General features: G+C 33.6%; 1 pseudogene; it reads left to right on the top strand.

The window, feature by feature from the left end:
• Positions 1 to 247: 247 nt before the first annotated feature.
• LOC120590670 (uncharacterized) lies at positions 248 to 365 on the top strand (annotated as a pseudogene).
• Positions 366 to 14,517: the final 14,152 nt, after the last annotated feature.

Below are 14,517 nucleotides of genomic sequence, written 5' to 3'. Positions count from 1 at the left end.
CACTGACCATGAATTTCTGTCCTAATTATAAGGAAAACCAAAAATTAAGCTCAGCTCAATGCCTAAATTATTTAACAATCAAAGGAGATAGCTTTTCTTATTGTAAATGATGTCAAAATTGTTGCTTAAATCTGGACAAACTTTAAAAGAATTAATGAAGAATAGGTTTTTGTTTTTGTTTTTTTCCAGTGAAATAAGGGGATAATTTTATTTCAATTTTTCAGTCATGTTTTAAAACTGTTTTCTTATCTATGGCCATGCCACCCTGAATGTGTCAATCTCTTCTGATCTCAGAAGCTAAGCAGGGTCAGGCTTGGTTAGTACTTAGATGGGAGACCACCTAGGAAGACCAGGTGCTGTTGGCATTAAAAATAAACAAAAAACTGTTTTTCTTGGCTAAAACTTTCTTTTATGAACTTGACCAAATTTAGATAAAATGTGTCTTTTGTGTTATATTAGCTTATATACGTGAAAGGTAATTCCCTTTTCTTCAACTGTTGAGTACCTTAAAGATATTACTTTTCCTCCAGATTAAATGATATATAACATTGTGTAAGTTTAAGGTATACCATGTGTTGACTTGAAACACATATATTGCAAAGTGATTACCACAGCAGGATTAGTTAATACCTCCATCTTTTGACATTATTTCTTTTTGTGGCGGGAACATTTAAGATCTACTCCTTTAGCCCCTTCTAAGTATATAATGCAGTATTGTTAACCATAGTTACCATGCCTTTCATTAGACCCAGAACTTTTTCATTTTATAACAAGATATCTGTACCCTTTAACCAACATCTCTTCATTTCCCCCACATCCCAGGCCCTGGCAACCACCTTCTAGTCTCCATTTCTATAGATTCAACTCTCTTAGATTCCACATCTAAAGATCATACAGTATTTTTTTCTGTCTGACTTATTTCACTTAGTATAATACCCTCAAGGTCCATTCATGTTGTCACAAGTGGCAGAATTTCCTTTTTTTCTCATGGCTAAATACTATCCCATTGTATACATTTACATTTTCTTTATCCATTTATTTGTAGGAGAACCCTTAGGATATTTTTATATCTTGACTATTGTCAATAATACTGCAGTAAACATGGGAGTGCAGATATCTCTTCAAGATTCTAATTTAACTTCTTTTAGTTATATAGTCAGAAGTGGAATTAAAATTATTAGAATTATTAAAAATAATTCTATTTTTAACTTTTTGAGGAGACTCCATACTGTTTTCCATAGTGGCTGTACCAATTTACATTCCACCAACAGTGCAGAAATATTCCCTTTGCTCCACATCCTCACTAAAAATTCTCCTTCATCTTCATAATAGCCATTCTAACGGGTGTGAGGTAATACCATATGGCAATTTTGAAATGCATTTCCTTAATGATTAGTAATGCTGTCCATCTTTTCATGTACCTGTTGGATCTTGTATGTTGTCTTTGGAAAAAATATCTGTTGAGATTCTTGGCCCATTATTTAATCAGGTTGTTTTTTTTTGTTTCCTTTTGCCATAGTGTTTTATAAATTTCTTACATATTTTAGATAATAACTCCTCAGATATATGGTTTGCAGATATTTTATTTTGTAAATTGCCTTTTCTTTTTGTTGATTGTTTCCTTTGCTGTGCAGAAGCTTTTTAATGTAATCCCAGTTGCTTATTTCTGCTTTTGTTGTTCTTGCTTTTGGTGTCAGATCTAAAATTTCATTGGCAAGTTCGATGTGAAGGAACTTTTTTCCCTATGATTTCTTCTAGGAGTTTGATGGTTTCAAGTCTTATGTTTTAGCCTTTATTTTGAGTTAATATTTTGTGAATGGTATAAGTTAGGGGTCCAGATTTATTTTTTGCATGCAGATATCCAGTCTTCCCAGCACCATTTATTGAAGAGACTATTATTTCTCCATTGAGTATTATTGACTTCCCTGTCAAATTTTACTTGATGATATATACAAGGGTTTATTTCTGGGCTGTAGATTCTGTTCCATTGTGTCTACATACATTTTTAATGCCAGTACCATATAGTTTTGATTAACTGCAGCTTTGTAATACAGTTTGAGATCAAGAGTGTGATGCCTCTGGCCTTGTTCTTATTTCTCAGGATTGCATTGGCTATTCAGAGTCTTTTGTGGTTCAACATAAATTTCAGGATTGTATTTTATATTTCTTTGAAAAATGCCTTTGGAATTCTTTTTAATTGGGATTTTAGTGAATCTATAGATGGCTTTGGGTAGTATTTAACAATATTATTTTTTTGGTACATGTACACAAGTTATCTTTTTTAATATTTTTTTTTATCAATGTCATAGTTTTCAGTGTACAAATCTTTCACTTCCATGGTTAAATTTATTCCTAAGTATTTTTATTTTATTTGAATTTTATTTAATTAGCCAGATAGAACAGGTTTTTATTATTATTATTATTATTATTATTATTATTATTAGTTTCAAGTATACAGTACATTGGTTAGACATTTATATAGTTTATAAAATGATTCCCCTAATTGCTCTTTCTCTCCTCTGGCTCTCCACCTAACCATTACATTAATGCTAACTGCATTCCCTATGCCATGTTCCCCATCCCTGTGACTATCAACTACTAATTTGTATTTCTTTAACACTTCACTCCATTCTCCCAGCCCCCGAAACCCCTTTCCTCTGGGCCATCACCAGATTGTCCTCTATATTTATGTCTGTTTTTGATTTGTTCTTTTTGTTTCGTAGATTCCACATATAAGTGAATTCATATGGTATTTATCTTTCTCTGACTTATTTCACTCAGCATAGTAACCTCTGGGTCCATCTGTATGGTTGCAAATAGTAGGATTTCATTTTTTGTAATGGATGAATAATATTCCATTGTATATATGAACCATAACTTCTTTACCCAATCATCTGTTGATGGGCATTTAGGTTGCGTCCATATCTTGGCTATTGTAAATTGTGCTGCCATAAACATAAGGGTGCACAGATCTTTACAGATTATTGTTTTGGTTTTCTTTGGATAGATACATAGAACTACAATTGCTGGGTCAAAACGTATATCCATTTTTAATTCTTTCAGAAACCTCCATACTGTTTTCCATAGTGGCTGTACCAATTTGCAATCCCACCAACAGTGTATGAGGGTGTCTTTTTCTCCACATCCTTGTCAACACTTGTTGTTCTTTGATTTATTGATGACAGCCATTCTCACAGGTGTGAGGTGATATCTCATTATGGTTATAATTTGCATTTCTCTGATGACTAGTGACCTTGCGCATCTTTTCATATGTCTATTAGCCATCTGTATTTCCTCTTTGGAGAAATATCTGTTCAGGTCTTCTGCCCATTTTTTAATTAGATTGTTTGTTTTTTGTTGAGTTGCATGAGTTCTTTATATATTTTAGATATTAACCTCTTATCAGATGTATCATAAGCAAATATCTTCTCCCATTTAGTAGGTTGTCTTTTCATTTTGTTGATGGTTTCCTTTGCTGTACAAAAACTTTTTAGTTTGATGTAGTTTCATTTGTTTATATTTCCTTTTGTTTCCTTTGTCTGAGGAAATATATCTGAAAAGAAATTTCTCTTAGCAATATCAGAGTAGGCCAAGGTCAGCCTCTGCCTTTGATTGCTCAGGGCTACCCGGTGGGAACTATAAAGTGATCCGCAGACGGTTGTTGCCTATGCTGGATTTATAGGTAAGTGGAAGAGACAGCGCTGTAGACAACAGTCCATTTATGCCCCATTCCTGACCTAGAGCAGTTCAGCAGAGGGACCAGTGCTCCTCACGGCCTGACACTGCCTGTCAGTTGCCTGTAAGTCTCTGAAACTGGAAGAGCCTCTGGGTGATATGAGTGTTGGGTGGTTCAGGGGCCACAGGAATCTCCTGGATTGGTAGAGGAAATTTCCCCCTGTTATTGCAATGTCAGTTAACATGCCAGTGCTGTCTCTGTGGCTCCCTGTACAAGTTTCCAATTGTAGCGAGGTCAACAGCCTGCAAACACCCAAGCTGTGTTTAAGACTTATTGAAGCTTGTGGGTGTGAGTTTGTGGCCTGCTGTGAATGCTTCTCCTGGATGAACAGGCTTTATGTGGGCTGCATGAACTGAGTGCTGTTGTTTGCTGTTGAATTTTCAACCCAAGGAAGCACAAGATGGGACTAGGTTGCCTGAGAGCAGGCTTGCCACAGGTAATTTGTGGGTTAGGTGGGGCATTGTCTCACTGAGGCACGGAGCCATCAGGCCTACACAGCACCAGATTTGCTGTCACCTTTGGGACTGTGGGCTCCTACCAAAGTCATATCACTGTGTGACCTACTGTCATCTATGATGGGCTCACAAAACCCCTGAGATTTGCTTAAGCAATACTGTATCTCATGCTGGCACAGTCCCACAGACACCTGCGATCCCCTCAGGAGATACTGCAGCTCATATAGGCAGTAGGAGTCTGCCCAGAACTGTTTACCCTGAAATGTGCTCACTGTGCTAGCTGAGGTCTATTGCCTGTGCAGAATGCTCAACCCTAATGGCCTTGTGGGAGGGGTCTACACAGTCCAGCTGGTTTGTAGCGAGCCCTGACTAAGGCACAATGTTGGCTGGTCCTCTAAAGCTTGTTCTGGTGCCAGGAAATGCAGACTTTCCTAGTATGAATCTTGCACGAGCCTTAGACCCATCACTGGTGCCCCAGGTGAATGTCCTCAGGTGAGAGAGCCTGTGTGTGGACCCTTCAAAGGGGCGTCTAGGGTTTCGGTCTCCTTTGGTCTCATCCAGGTGGCTAGAATCCTCTCTAGTTTTTTATTGGAAGCTCCTCTTCCCTAGGCTGGGACCCTGGACTGAGGAGCTCCCAAAGGAGGCCAGGACTCCCCTCTCCTTCAGGAGAACCTCTGTGGCCTTGCTCTCCCTCCCGGTGATCCTCCACCACCGTGGATGCAGGTCCAACCTGATTCACAACTTTGACCTTTTTACCAGCTTTGATGTGGTGGCTCCTTCTTTATATTATCAGACGTTTGTGTTATATTCAGCTGGACTTCAGGTGATTCTCTATATTGATTATTTTTTAATTTGTTTGTAATTTTAGTGCAAACTTGGGAGGAGGTGAACCCTGCTTTTACCTAGTTTACCATCTTCTAGAACATAGTTTTTTAATTGTTTTTTGATGCCATTGTAGATATTTTATTTTTTTTTCAGTTGTTTCATTGTTAGTATATAGAAACACAATTAATTGAAGTATATTGATTTTGCATTCTGAAACTTTTTGTTTATTATTTCCAATGGTTTTTTAGTTGAGTCTTTAGGATTTTCTACGTGTAAGATCATATCATCTGCAGGGAAATATAATTTTACTTCTTCATTTTCATTTTGGATGCATTTGTTTCTTTTTCTTGCCTAATAGCTCTGTCTAGAATTTCCAGTACTCTTGAATAGAAGTGATGAGAATGGGCACCCTTGTCTTCTCCATGATCTTAGAAGAAAAGCTTTCAAACCTTTTACTTTTGAGTATGATATTAGCTGAAGGCTTTTCATGTATGACTTTTACTATATTGAGGTACATTTTTTTTTACGCACATTGTTTAGAGCTTTTATTATTAAACAATGTCATATTTTGTCAAATGCTTTTTCTGCATTTTTGAAATAACTTTGATTTTTATCACTCTTTTAATTTGATGTATCACATTTATTGATTTGCATATGTTAAATCATCCTGCATCCCAGAAATAAATTTTACTTGATGACAGTGTATGATACTTTTAATACTGTTGTATTTTTTTTGCTAATTTTTTTTGAGAATTTTTTCATCTATATTCTTCAGTGATATTGGCCTGTAGTTGTTTTTTCTTGTAGTATTCTTACCTAGCTTTTGTGTCAGGATATAATGCTGGCCTTGGAAAATGAGTTTGGGCATATGCCCTTCCTTTTAATTTTTTGGAAGAGTTTGAGAAGAACTGACATTAATTCTTCATTAAATGTTTGGTAGAATTTACTGGTCAATCCATCTGGTCTTGGGCTTTTCTTTGCTGGAAGGTTTTGATGACTGATTCAGTCTCCTTTACTCATTATTGGTCTCCTTATATTTTCTATTTCTTCATGATTCAGTCTTGGTAAGTTGTATATATCTAGCAACTTATCTATTTCTTTATTATCCAATTTGTGTATAATTGTTAAAAGTAGTCCCTTATGATCCTGTATTTCTGTGATATTAGTTGTAATATTTCCTCTTTCATTTCAGATTGTTTTACTTTTCTCTTTTTTTCTTAGCCCAGCTAAAATTTTGCCAATTTTGTTTTTTTTTCCAAAAAAAATTAGCTCTTCATTTCATTGATTTTTTTTTATCTTTTTTTGTCTCTGTTTCATTTATTTAAAGCCCAACTTTGTTTCCACACCCCCATTCCTTTGCTAATACTGGCCTTAGTTTGTTAATTTTCTAGTTCCTTAAGGTGTAAAGGTAGATGGTTTTTTCATAATGTAGACTTTTATCACTATAAACTTTCCTCTTAGATCTGCTTTTGCAGCATCCTATAGGTTTTGATATATTATGTTTTCAGGCCTAGTTGCTGACAGCTTCCCTTTTGGTTTCCCAAAGGCATTGCTAAAGCTTAATTTGTGGTTATCTCTGGCCTACAGATTAAGGCCAGCTTTCTGCACATGTTTACTAGCTGTCAAAGCTCACTTTTGCTGCAGTCTGGAGGATGCACAGGGAGTAAGAGATGGGATGGAAGGGTGTGTGGGTGATGCATCTGGGGCACTGGAGGTACCCAGGAACCAATAGGGATATTAACAATTGAGGTGCCCCAATGGCTTGTGTGGGGGTCTTCTGTGGAGTCTGCGATGTAGTTAGTAGGATCAGTGTCCCTTTGATGCATTCCTGATCCCTGGTTGCTGTCCTCCCAGCCACTTACACCCTCTACCCCTGAACCCCTACCACCTTCATGCAGCTCACAGCTCAATACTCTGGATGAGGAGAAAGAAATTGTCTTCTCAGACAGCATCCCGTATAGCTGGGGAAACCCAGCGCTCATATGCACACACTAACCTGTTTGGTCCTCAGCCCCTGTGGTCCCTGGGGGCTGAGGACCAAACTGTTCCTTTTGCCCTCTCAAATGAGTCCAATCTCAAATTTTTTGCTCCAGTGGTGTGTTGGAATTTCACTTATCCTAGATTTCCACAAAAAGCAGTCATATCTGTGGCTGATTGTCTAAGTCAGTATTTTTCAGGGCTCCCAGACTGCAGCAAAGAGGGGCTGCAGGTTCACAGACCACATCAGGGTCTGCAACTGGAACCAAGGTCTATCTGCCTATGATCCAATGTGCAGGTGGGTAGAGTTCCTTCTGGCTCTTTTGGTATATGGCACTGGCTCCCACAAAGGCACTTTTGTCTGTGGAGGATGATGAATTTAATTGTTGTTGAGGGGAAGGTGATATGTTTGGAGACATCATATTCAACCATTTTACTTAGTATATTGCTTTTTTTAAAAAAAATTATTACTTCCTTTTTTCATGAATTATAAAATTAAATAAATATTCTTTAAGAAACTCAAAAAAATCACAGAATACTCTTTAATCAATAAAAATATTTTATATGCATATTTCATATATATACTGTTCATCTCAAATTCAACATCGGGACTACCTAACACTAAGAACACTTTCTGTTTAATTCATAAAGTGTACATTTGCTGTATTGCTTAAGGCAAGTAGTTAATTAAGCTCGAGGTATAGATTGAGTTTCCATATAGGCTAGTCCTCAAAAGGAGTGCATTCTTTTTTGAATGCTTCATGTATCCCTTTTCTTTTTATCTTTTTTTAATGTATACTCATTTCCTTTTTCTCATTCTTTTCGTTACTCCATTCCTTCCTCTCTACAACCTGAATACATTTCTTAAGTTTCCTATAATGTATAAGGCATATTAATTATTTCCAAAATATTGAAATACATGCCACGGAAATAATACAAGTTGAGGCACTTTAATTTTTTCTTCTGTTCTCGTTACTTTTGCTTTATTACATTCCACCTTCCTCATTGTGGATTATGTATATAATATATACATATATACTCAAGTAAATACTATATATAGGCATGTATTTTGCACATCCTGTTTCATAGTTAAATAATTACACATTTGTCTGAGATTAAGTGTAGAGTATAAGAAACAAATACAGTCAAATGTTAAAGTCATTTAGAATAGATTGACTATTAAAGAGAAATATGAATAAGTTTCCAGATCTGTTTGAGTCCTAAATCAGGAAAACATCAAATATTTTTTTCATTTTTGTGAATCTTTATTTAAAAAATAAAAAAAAATAATCTTGCTAAATTGTATATATTAAATACTTTTTATACCCACTAGCAAATGACCTTTGACAAGAGCACAATGAGAGCAATAAGGAAAGCCTTGAAATATTTGAATCCATGCCACTATTACTTCAGGGAAAGACGACGTATTTATTTAAATCATTAGCTCATGGGCTGCATAAGTAGTCACTGAGTATGACTGCTCAGTGGAAAACAGCTTTTTCTTGAATCCATTTTTAAGTTTTCTATCATTGGATATGCAGTAAAAAAAAGAAAAGTTTCAAGATACCATTCTTAGGCTGTATTTTTTATCGGACAAATGTTTCAAAAGAGGTGCATGTTGGGCATGCTGTGAGTTAACTGGAGAGTGTGAAATAGATTAGTTTCATAGACTGTTTTATTTCCAGTCTTAGTAAAATGGAGATAATTTAAAAATAGGCTAATAATATACATTTCTATTGTTTTTATCACTCTGAGTACGTGGCTTTTGTTTATTTGACCTAGAATACCTCTCTCTGAAGTGTGAATTGTAATTTGTTATTGAGGTAATGAAAAGGAAGAGAAATAGTACTTAGCTACTGAGACTGAAAAATAAAATTTGGAATAAGATAATAGCCAAGTATTGATTTGAGAAAGTACATTTCAGTGAGTCTGGAGTATTGAATTTACACAGTTTTTTAATATAAATTTAAAGGTTCCCATTTTCCACTAAGGCTTAGCCAGAAACTTTAGAGTCAGGGAAAGGAAAATATGAGTTAGAAAAGAGAATATGAAACAAAAGAAGCTCCTTCCTGGCTCTGGGGAATTGTGAAAGGGATAATTTTCGGTAATGATCCTAATGCCTTTGGGGATTGAATTACCTGGTGCCAACTAAGGATACACTGACATAAACTAGCCTTTAGTATATTTCTTTCTTTTTTCCCCAAAAATTTGATGGCAGAGAGGTGGGGGACAGGTAATTCAGGAAAAAGCATAAAAATTTCTCTCTCAATTAACTATGCCTATAGGAACTGTGGTATATCACACCAGGAAGTCGTCACTTTGTGGTAGTTGTTTCTTTCATAACTTTCTAAAGGAAATAATCATTTTCCCAAAAAATTTATCCATAACGAGCTCACTGAATGGATCTCTGGAATGATACTTGAGAAGCTCTGTGATGGAATGAAAGGGTAGGTTTAGAGTCAACCAAAATATGTCGAAGAAATCACATCTTATAAGGTATCCGCAGCCAAGGCAAAATAAAATCAGAAATTACAATTGGAGGAGAAGGAAACTTAAAATGTTAAAACAAAGGCCTAGGTGGTAAGAATAAAATACAGATACCTAGTCTCGCATCGCTATTTAGTATCTGGCTTGTAAAAGCAGAACTCATAAAATAATCAATATCCCAAAGCCACTTGAATTGAATTATGCTTTAACAATTCTCCCTTTTCATCCAATTTGATTAAAGTTCTATGACTGTATTGACTGTTTTAAAATTAGAGATCATATACCTCACATTTAAAATGCCCTGATTTAAAGAAAGCCCATCTACATGATTTAACTGCTTAAACCTACAACAATCTCTAGAGCTCAGGTGCACTAAGTAGTCATAGAATTAGTGACAAATTATTATAAAACCCTCCCTTCAAATACAATGTAGCCCCACAAAATTACTACACCAAAAATACTTAAACATAGCTACTACCTTTAGGACAGTCTGAATCAGAATTCTGACAAGATTCCTAGAACCACTAGGAGAGATTGTTACAAGACTCCAGTGGCTGAAAAATGTGTAACAAAATTTCTGGAAATATGGTTTCAGAACTAAGCATTATCTGTTCTTAATTGAAAATATATAAAAATAAGTATAGCATAACCATATCACATTGAATTTCATGCACATTTTTTAGTCATGACAACACATAAATGTTTCAATTAGAGTTTTTTAATTTCTATGGACTCATCCAAATTCAATGTAAAAATAGAATGTTTGTATTATAACACATCCCTAAGGATGGAGATATGCAAAGGTGACCAACACATTTCTTGTCCATGTGGAACTCACAGTCTAGTGAGATTTAATTTGTAATAAATAAAAAGGAAATAATGAAAAAAATAACCCTTTAGTCTATTTTCCCTATGAGCACCCCTTACCTCTATTTCAAATATGCTATCTACTCAAGACCAATGTTTACATTATGAAGCTGAAAGAAAAAATACCTATCAATATAGTGCCACTGAGATGTCATCTAGTTATTCTTAGCCCCTGTAGATTTTAAGAAAATGAACCTCACATGACCATTACACACACAGAGCTTTAGGTCACACACACAAAAAAACAGGTTATGTATTTGACATAAAGTACACAAATATTAAGTGTACAACATTCTAGATTTATTTACACACATATTCATGTAATTAAGATCAAGATAAAAAGCAAATGCAGTGCCCCAGTAGGTTCCTCATGCCCTTTCTGAATTGATAACCCCCACAAAGGCAGCCACAGTTCTGACTTCTCTTTTTATAGATCAGTTTTGACTAATTTTGAACTTCATATAAATGAAATAATGTGATATGAATTTTTTTATACCTGGCTTATTTTTCTTATGTCTGGGAGAATTCTCTAAGATGAGTATAGTCATAGTTTTTAAAATTTTAATTGTTATATATAATTCTGTTATTGTGGAATACCACAATTTATTCATTTTACTTTTGATAAGCATTTGAATTGTTTTCAGTATTTGTTTTTTTTAAGAAGAAAGCTTCTTTCAATTTTTTTACGTCACTTACCTAACATATAAATTCATATCGTGGGTTTTTTATTATTGCTTTAATGTATATGCTGTCACAATAATGCCCCATTTTCAGTTCTATATTGGTTATAATTGATTATTTTTGCTTTTTCCCCATTTTTCTGATTAATTTCATCAATATTTTGGCAAATGTATTTACAGAGAATCAATTTTTAGATATCTCGAGCTATCCTAAGTTCATATGTGCATGTGTTTTCTTTCATTGATTTCTGCTCTCATTTTTACTGTTTCATTCTTATTAACATTGGGATTTTTATTTTCCTGTTCACTATATGATAACTTCACAATAGAGCATTAGTGATCAGTCTTTATTTTTTTCCCCCAATGTAGGCATTTCAAGCTATACATTTCCCTCTATATACTGTTGTAGCTGCATTCCATTGATTTTAAAATGTAATAAAACTCTTATTTTCCTTCTGTTCAAACTTCTGTACTTTCCAGTTTGGTTACATATTTGAACCTTGAATTATTTAGAATTTTTCCTAAATTCTAAGAAGATTAGGTATTTCTAGTAATATTTTTGTTGTGGATTTCCGGCTTAGTAACATTGTGATAGGATAATATAATCTGATCATATCAATCATTTCAAATTTGTTGAAATTTGCTTTCTAACCCAGAATATAGTCAATTTTTAAAATGTACCATGCATGCTTTAAGAGAATGTATAATTTAGAGTTTTGTAGTTAGATATTCTACAACTGTCCATCAACTGATGATTATTAAGTGTGCTGTTGATAAAATCTCATTACACGATTTTGTCTGCTTTTTTTAAAAAAATTGAGATATAATTTGCATATAATATTGGGTGAATTGAAGGTGTATAATGCGTTGATATGATACATTTATATATTGTAATATGATCAAAACCATAGCATTAGCTAATTTCTCTATCATGTTACATAATAATTTTTTTTCGTGGTGATAAAAATTAAGATCTAGTCTCTTAGCATCTTTGAAGTTTATAATACAGTGTTGTTGGCTATAATTTCTAAGTTGTGCATTAAATTTCCAGGACTTATGTACTAGTTGCAAGTTTATACCATTAAACAACATCTGCTTAATTTCTCTACCCTTAGCCCCTGACAATGAAAAATGTTTTAAAATCTCCAAATATTAAGAATTTGTCTAGATCTTTCTGTGCTTCCCTAGTTTTTGCTTTATATGTTTATGTGCTATAGTATTAGATAAACATTTTAATTATACCATTTGTTGAATTTCAGTTTTTAAATTTTTGAAATGACTCTTCTATCCCCAATGATAGAATTTGTCTTCTAATTAATTTTATAATATAACCATATAAATTTCTTTTGACTATCATTTTCATTTTTTATCCTTTTACTTTCATTCTTTATGTTCTAGAACCTAAAACAAAATAAATTTGTTTTTAAAAGCCCAGTTAAAAATTTTTGCTCTTTTTTACACTACTCTTACTTTTTTTACATTGCTTTTTTTTCCTTCGCTTTCTCCTCCCCTCCCTCTTTTCCTCCTTTTCTCCTTCTTTCCCTCCTTCCCTCCGTCCCTTCTTTTCTTTCAAAATGTTAACTGTTATCAGAACTCAAAAAAAATGTTTTAATGAAGTGATAAAGTACAAACATGAATGATACTATGTTAAGTTAAGCAAATTACATTTAACATTTAGATTTAGGTGGCAATTAATATTAAAATAATCACTCCACTGAGACATTTATTTAAATAACATGACACTAATTTTACACTACAAATGCTTACATTACCAAGGAATAGAGTTAAGGGCCAATGATTAATTGCACCTATAGGTAAAAATAACCTTCATCTTTTCATAGTTATCATAACTCTAAACACAAATATTGAATTATTAGTATTCCCAGAAATCACCACAGCAGCATTTCATAATTTAAAGGTATCTTTTAGCTTTTAAAATATTAGCTATGGTACTGAGAACATTGTAATTATTGATTCTGTGTTCTCTTAAAATGAAAGAATCAAGATTACCCAGGGATCCCTATGAAACTATACATTTTAATGTCCAAAAAAAGCAATCCAACTGTTCTGGTATATAAGGTAACTGAGAAAGAGAATGTGGCAAAATTTTTAAGAGGTATTGCTTGTAGTTACGATCATCAATAAAATTTGCGTCCATGAATGTTAGCAGAGACATCAAATTTTAATGTAAATTGATTATCCACAGACCATTGATGACTACTATGCCAATGAAAAATAACTGCAATTTTGATACTTTGATACATTTTTCTCCCAGTCATTGATGGAAACATGAGCCCAGGCTGGCTACTAATAATATAATTCATTATGGCAACCGCTTGAAATAGGATTGAACTAGTGAACATATCTAATTTATCTAACAAATATATACCAGAAAAAATTTTCCCATACTTTTGTCTAACTCTCCTACTAATTAGACTTTGTTGAAGCAGGCCACATTCTCAGAATCAGACCTATTATGTTTCCTTTAGCCGAGAAGTCATAATTGTCATTTGCAGAAGAATTTTGTTAATGCAGAGCCATGTTACTGTCTGCTTTGGGCACTTTCTATATAAACCTAACAAGATAGCAAATAAAACTATTTAAGCACATTCAGTGTCTGGACCAGAAGAGATAGTTCCTAATGGCTTACAAAAGTTGTGAAAGTCCACAATTGAAAGCTACCTTTATATTTCAAGTTTTTAATTTCATTTCATAGCAAATACATGTCATCATGAAAGATGAGAAGTATTGAGTTTGTTATGCTCAGAAAATGCATTTGTCATTAATGTGTTTTCCATCCACGTGGCACACATTGTGCTACTTTCTGTTTCTAAATTTTATTATTTCATTGAGCCACTTTAGTGATACTGTGTAAGACACCTTAAGGTCAAATGATTTAACCCAGATGTGAAGATTCAACCAATTTAATTTCCTATTTACATATTACATTTGAAAATTAAATAACATTGAATTTGGTTTATAAATACTTTATTTTAAAATTCTGTTCTTACCATAAACTTCAATTACATAAACATATTAAATATTATTTACCTATTCTCTTTAATCACTATTTTTCTTTATCCCGATATAAATAACATTATCTGACTTCTTTAAAATTTGATTTAAAATTGTTCTTTATTTTATAAAAGCATTTATGAAAATTTTTACACAGAATTCCAAGAAAAGTTATATTCATTACTATGAATTGTTATTCTTTTATACATAATTTACATATAAAGAAATGTGAGTTGCTAACAGAAACAGTCCTGAACATGGTCAAAAGGGAAAAATAGGGAAATTATTTAAAGACAATACTTTAAAATTGTTAATTTATGAAATATATTTAATGTACAGATATCAGTAATTTTTTTGAGTTTACCATGACACTAGCAAGCAAATGATGCAGACAAAATCAGCAACTGCCAGCATCAAACTTATTGAGGTGTCTGGACTACCTGCTCACAGAACTTACTTGTGCCCACTGATCCTG

The sequence above is a fragment of the Pteropus medius genome, unplaced genomic scaffold (assembly GCF_902729225.1).
Source record: "Pteropus medius unplaced genomic scaffold, Ma_sr-lr_union100, whole genome shotgun sequence".
NCBI lineage: Eukaryota > Metazoa > Chordata > Mammalia > Chiroptera > Pteropodidae > Pteropus > Pteropus medius.
Note: the sequence above shows the minus strand (reverse complement) of the source record. Positions and strands in the feature narration are given on the sequence as shown.